This window comes from Peromyscus leucopus, chromosome 8a, assembly GCF_004664715.2.
Source record: "Peromyscus leucopus breed LL Stock chromosome 8a, UCI_PerLeu_2.1, whole genome shotgun sequence".
Lineage (NCBI taxonomy): Eukaryota > Metazoa > Chordata > Mammalia > Rodentia > Cricetidae > Peromyscus > Peromyscus leucopus.
Genome location: NC_051085.1, coordinates 746,430 through 752,287, shown reverse-complemented (window position 1 = coordinate 752,287; position 5,858 = coordinate 746,430). Strand labels below are relative to the sequence as shown.

General features: G+C 43.7%; 1 non-coding gene across 1 annotated transcript; it reads right to left on the bottom strand.

Annotated features, from left to right (window-relative positions):
* Nucleotides 1-655: 655 nt before the first annotated feature.
* Nucleotides 656-758, bottom strand: LOC114685630. Its single transcript, XR_003733480.1, has one exon. It is a non-coding gene; the product is annotated as a U6 spliceosomal RNA (small nuclear RNA).
* Between the last annotated feature and the right edge of the window lie 5,100 nt (nt 759-5,858).

Here is a 5,858-nt window from a genome sequence, read left to right as displayed (position 1 = left end):
CCACCTAATGGGATGTATCTTCTGCTTCTGCTGCAACTATTTCCTCACTTCCATCCCCATCCCCATCACCTTTGGTAATATTTCCATCTTTCTTTCTGAAAGCCAAAAGTATAATAGGTAAAAGGTCATCTTGCATCTACAGAAGAAGCAAAACTCAGTTTAAGAATTGTGAAATTAAGGAAAATGAAGCCATTGAGATATTGATCATATAGACATACATAAACATGCAGTGTGTGTGTGTGTGTGTGTGTGTGTGTGTGTGTGTGTGTGTGTGTGTGTAACTTTCCTCACAGTGGAGATAACCTAATTGGGAAAAAGGTCCCTCTTTGTCTTCTTTGTTGTAAACCTCACCTGTAATGACTGAGCCATCTCTTGTCATCCTACAGTTGACATTCTGGTAGAGTGGAAAAGACAGCAAACAGTAAACAATTAAACATATGATATTATAATATACTAAATAATATGGAGGCACATAAACACAGAAAGAAGAACCAGGAGTTTCCGGGAGTCATAATTTTGAGAAAGAAGGTCGCAGGCAGGCCTGGATTTACTATGACACTAACAAAGCAGAAGTCTCAGGAGCCCACACTCTGTTTTGTACCCCTTCCCACACGCTTTTATAAATGTTGCAAACTTATGTTGTATGCTGTTTATTTTAAATATAGAATGTTCCACAAATTTTCACGTCATTCTTGCATAGAAGCTATGCTAATTTTCTCTGTATCATTCCAATTTTAGTGTACGTGCCGCTGAAGCAATATGCTGTGGTAACTGAAGTCAGTCACATTGCTGTCATTGTCTTTCCTACTCTCCTTCAGTCAATTGGCTTGTGTGGATGGCACTGAGTAGATGTTAGGCATGCTTAGGTCATAGCTAAGAGGCAGTTAAGTTAGAAGTATTTTTCTTTGGGTTTAGTGATGTATTTTTCTGTAGCTCACTATCACTTTTGCTTCTAGCATGGCAATAAAGGTTTCACAAACCAGCAAGTTCTAGAACTAGATGGTAGGGATGTCCGACCCCTATGAAAGTTGATTTTCTGAGACAGGGTCTCAGGTAGTCCAGAAGAGCCTTGAACTCTCCATGTAGCTGAGGATAACCTTAAACAACTGAGTTTCCCACTTTTACCTCCCTAGTACTAGGGTTTGCCCAGTTTGTACAGTGCTGGGGTTCAAACTCCAGGCTCCATGCATTCTAGACAAATATTCTAGCAACTGAGCTACATTTCAAGGTACCTCAATGGCAATTTTAACATAATTTTTATTAATTTTTAATATGCTTAATTTTTTTTTATTAAGAAGTCTTCTATTTCTTACTTAAGGGTACCCTGAGCCACACCCAAGCATTTAAAGGCTCTCACACCTGGCTCCAACTCATCATTTGAGTCTGAGTTCCCACAGCAGCTCTACTGACAGTGTATTAACCAAAACCCAATTCCTTGCCTTCCTTGGACTCTGACTTCTCTTGTGATCTGCTCCCCATCTCACATAGTCTAGCTATTACAAATTTATGGATAATAAAGCATAAAAATATTTACAAAGATAAGCTAAAATCATATATAATATGCCACTGCAATAACCATACCAGGGTTAATGAATGTTTCAATCAAAGGGTGTTTATGATCATTAATCAAAGTATAAGAAAATTTGATATTCCTTAAAACCTTAGTGTTTTTATGGGATTCCTGATGTGAGAAAGAATGGGTCTCTGATTCTTGAGCCTTGTCTTGGACTCTTTTACTCCTGTTTTTTTGTTTTGTCCAATTCCAATATGTAAGTTTTTGCTTTATCTTATTTTGTTATTGTGAGACCAAAATGAGCCATCTTAGAAATAAAACCAAAATGCTTTCACCCTAAAATTAAGGCCTAAGATTTCTCCTTTTGAGAACAGGCCAGAAGTTACTGAGACCAGTCAGTTCAGATTCCAGAAACCAAGAAGTATAAAAGTACAGAGTCACAAGATAGTCAGGAGGTAATGGCTGCCAGACTATGGAATGTCCTCTCCCTGGCCCCCTAGGCAACTGCTTGACCATAGAATGTCCCAACCCTAGTTTCCATAGTGACTGTGTAATCACCAGATGTCCCCATCTGGGGGCAGCCAATGAAAAATGGTGGTGGGCAACTACTTCCTTAGAAGGAAAACTGAATTGTGATTTCTGGAATTCCTAGACACAAGCCAATCAGAATTGTACCTGTACTAGCACCCCTAAATGATGTAACCTTGTGACTTTTCCCTTTAAAAACTGAGCTTGCAAGCCGGGTGTGGTGGCGCACGCCTTTAATCCCAGCACTCGGGAGGCAGAGGCAGGCGGATCTTTGTGAGTTCAAGGCCAGCCGGGGCTACCAAGTGAGCTCCAGGAAAGGCGCAAAGCTACACAGAGAAACCCTGTCTCGAAAAACCAAAAAAAAAAAAAAAAAAAAAAAAACTGAGCTTGCAGACAGGTGGGCGCTTCCTCCAGCCTCCACTGCATTGGATGTATTGGACGAAGTCCTTGCCTAGGCTTGTATTGCTTTTGGATATCCAGAATTAAACCTTGCTTTTGCATTCCAGCATGCTCGTCTTTGGTGGTCTCTCTGGGGGTCACGATCTGGGCACAACATTTGGGGGCTCGTCCGGGATCCCCAGAGACCCCCCCGCTGGGACCCCTAAGAGCTCCGAAGGTCCATCTGCACCGATCGGTAAGAGCGCTCAATTTTCTTGTCTTTGCTTTCCTTTTACTTTCATTTTCTTATCCGAAGCCGGCGGTTGAATCTGACAGGCTCACCTTGGCGGACGCGCCTGTAAGGTGACCCTGGAGGAGTTGGAAGACGTTCCAACCCCTCATCAGGACGCGGGGGTCCTCACAGGTCCCCTGTCATAGGACGCCCGAGAGGGGTCTGTCTGTTAGGATGCCCGTGAGGGGTCCATCTGTTTGGACACCTGAGAGGGATCCGTCTAGGGATCGGGAGACTCTGTTGAATTCTCCCTGTCCCATCCGTAGGTCTTTGGCATTATTGAGGCTCCCTCTCCGGACTCTCGTCTATCTGCCTGGACCATCTGTAGGGCCCTTGTTCTTCCTTTTTGTCTGCCTATCTTGTTCGTCAGTGTTATTTGTTATACCTTCATAAATGTATAAATGTGTGAGAACTGTGGCCACATGTGTGAATGTTTTATGCCTGAGCTTGTGTGTGCATTGGGACTTGTGGGCCGATTGCCAGCCGAAGGGATGGAGACCCCTTCGGTGGTTGAACTGGTACAGACTAACCTAACATTGCTTCCTTGCTCTCTCTGACCAGAGCACAGGCAGCAGGCAGCAGAAAGCTTGTGGCTGCACAGCTGCTACTTTGGGGACCCAGGGCGCCGCTGAGAGGGCTAGGCGGCCCGTGAGCATCACGGGGTCTAGATGCAGCGGGTTCAGGGCCCCAGCTTGCTCAAAAAGCTATGGAGTAGAGGCTTGGCTGCATGGGAACTAGGCATGGCTTTGTGCTAGAGCAGGCTGTGAGCACTGTGGGGCCCAGATATGGCCGGCAGGTTCTGGCTGGGCTCCTGTGTGGACATGGGGCAGAGCTGGCAGGAGCCAGCAGGAGCCTCAAGGAGCTCAGTGTGGGGCCTGGTGGAAAACTAACTGCCCCTCCAGGGTCACAGCTGAGGAGTGGCCTACAGGTCTGTGGGCCCAGCCAGGGCATGGAGTTACTTTCAGTCTGTCATTCTCGTGTTCTTGAAAATCTGAGGTTAACAGCAATCTTTTGTCTCCATGGTGCATGCTTTCCCCCGCTTTCCCCGTCCTCCTCTTCCAAGCTGTTGGGTGGGGCTCCCAAGACCTGCCCTGGGGCTAAAACCTGATCAAGATCTGGCTCCAAGAATGGAATGTCACCAACAGTTTCTTGTCTGCGGTACAGTGCTGATGCAAATTGAGAGTTATTCTTGTTATGGTATATGCATATATTTCTGTTCTTGTTTAAACTATTGTAACTTTACAATATATTCTAGAGTACTGAGGGAAATCACAAGAAGGACTTTGGAATATACCTTGCTCTGGCAGCCAAACTTTGCAACATAAAGGAATCATAGGAAACAGCTGAGGTTTGCAAATGTATGGCAGGACTAGAGTTCCAAAAAGAGTCTAGTTGCAGTGGTGGAAGACATTTGAGAAATATCAGTCTTTTAAGAACAGTTTTTATAGTTAAAAACCAATGGCTTAAAAAAATGTTTCTTCTTACCCAAGGTACGTTCAGGCTTAAGAATGTTGTATAATGATATTTTGTTTTGGTTTCCTCACTGAACCTGTATTTGATGCTAGAAGAGCTTCAACTTAAAAGCATTGTTTTTAGGCTACTTATTGTAGGCTGTTAGAGAACATAAATAATCAGTCATAAGTAATCAAGTTTTTTAATTGTAGTCAGGGTAAGTAAGTACTGATGTAAGTTTACTCATTTACTCAGTCTCTTGCATATGTTTTTAGGGTTGAGCTTGAAACAAGTAATTAGAAACAAAGTTTGTCTATTCAGATATATCTGGACAGTCCTCATACTTCAGAGATCTGCAGAATATGGCATTTAAATGTTGATCTAAAAGCTTACTATATCAGACAGGCTTCCAGATCCTAGCAGTGACCCAAGGTCTCCAATGAAGATTACGTACGAGGCACCACAAAATCTCTGCCTGAAATATGACAACGCTGACCACAGGGCAAGATGCCCCAGTGAAACACCTGCCACCAGGACCCAGCCCAGACTGTGGATGAGCAGTAGGACACTGGAATTGATTGCACCCTTTTGCCTGATCAAGGTCAGTCTTCCATGTTCCTATTCCACAGAAAAAAAATACTCTGCCTTATGGATCTGATGGTGGAAGAAGATTGATGCTGTTCTGACTGGTGCCTCCAATGGTATGGAGACCTGGGTAGGGTTTGGTCCCTGTAATTTATAGGATTGGAAGCTTCTTGGTCTGCACTCAGATATAGTTTATCCTTCTCAGATCTCTGACAGTACTGATGGCCAGGCTAGCTCTAACTTTGTCAGCATGGCAGCATCAAACAGATCCTCATGCAAGGCTATAGCTTTCTTGTTAGCTCACTTTTAGGAAAATGTTCTAAGATATAAAAGTTTAAGTAAGTCATAAAGGTTCAGATATGAGTCCAAAATGAGATAAGTTTCAGATTACTCTCCTGTTCTATGGTTCAGAGCTTAACATTTAGGAGTCCTGATGAACTGGTAGAGCAATGACTACTTACTGTTCAGTCACAAGCTCAATATCTAAAACTTTTATGTCATTTTGTAAGTAGGCCTCAAAGGATCAAAAGAGCTATAAAAACCTAGACCCACTTCACAGAGGTCAAAAGGACCCCAGATAAGTATTCCTAAAGATGGTATTTTTCCTCTTTCCTGGTCTCAGAACTACTGCTTTTCCCATTACTAAGGGTATGGACCTAAGGGTTCCAAATAAGTTCATAAATTTTAACTTCTGTTCCTAGTTTAAATTTGTCTCAACAGATTTCCATTTGGCTGGCAGTCACCTCAAGGTTTCAGTTGCTGACTCCACTGCTCCAGATGACTGTGAGCTCCAGACTTGCTAAAAGCTGACATGGACCAGCCCAGCTAACATGGTTCTTCCCTGTCCCTATGGGGTCAGGCAGCTACATGCTTCTGACAAATGCCCCCTTGCCCAGTCTTTGACTAGCTTTTCAGCCTTTTGGGGCCCCCTGATATCGGCGCCCCAATGCCAGCTCGAAGCAGTTCCAGAAGAGAACGTCACCCATGTTCCCTGTTCAGAAAAGGCTGAAATGCTGAGTCAAAATGAAACTCCCTGGCATAGAGACAAGATGGCTAACTATACATGGCCATTATTAGAGAGGGATACTTAAGAACTAACTGTCCAAAACC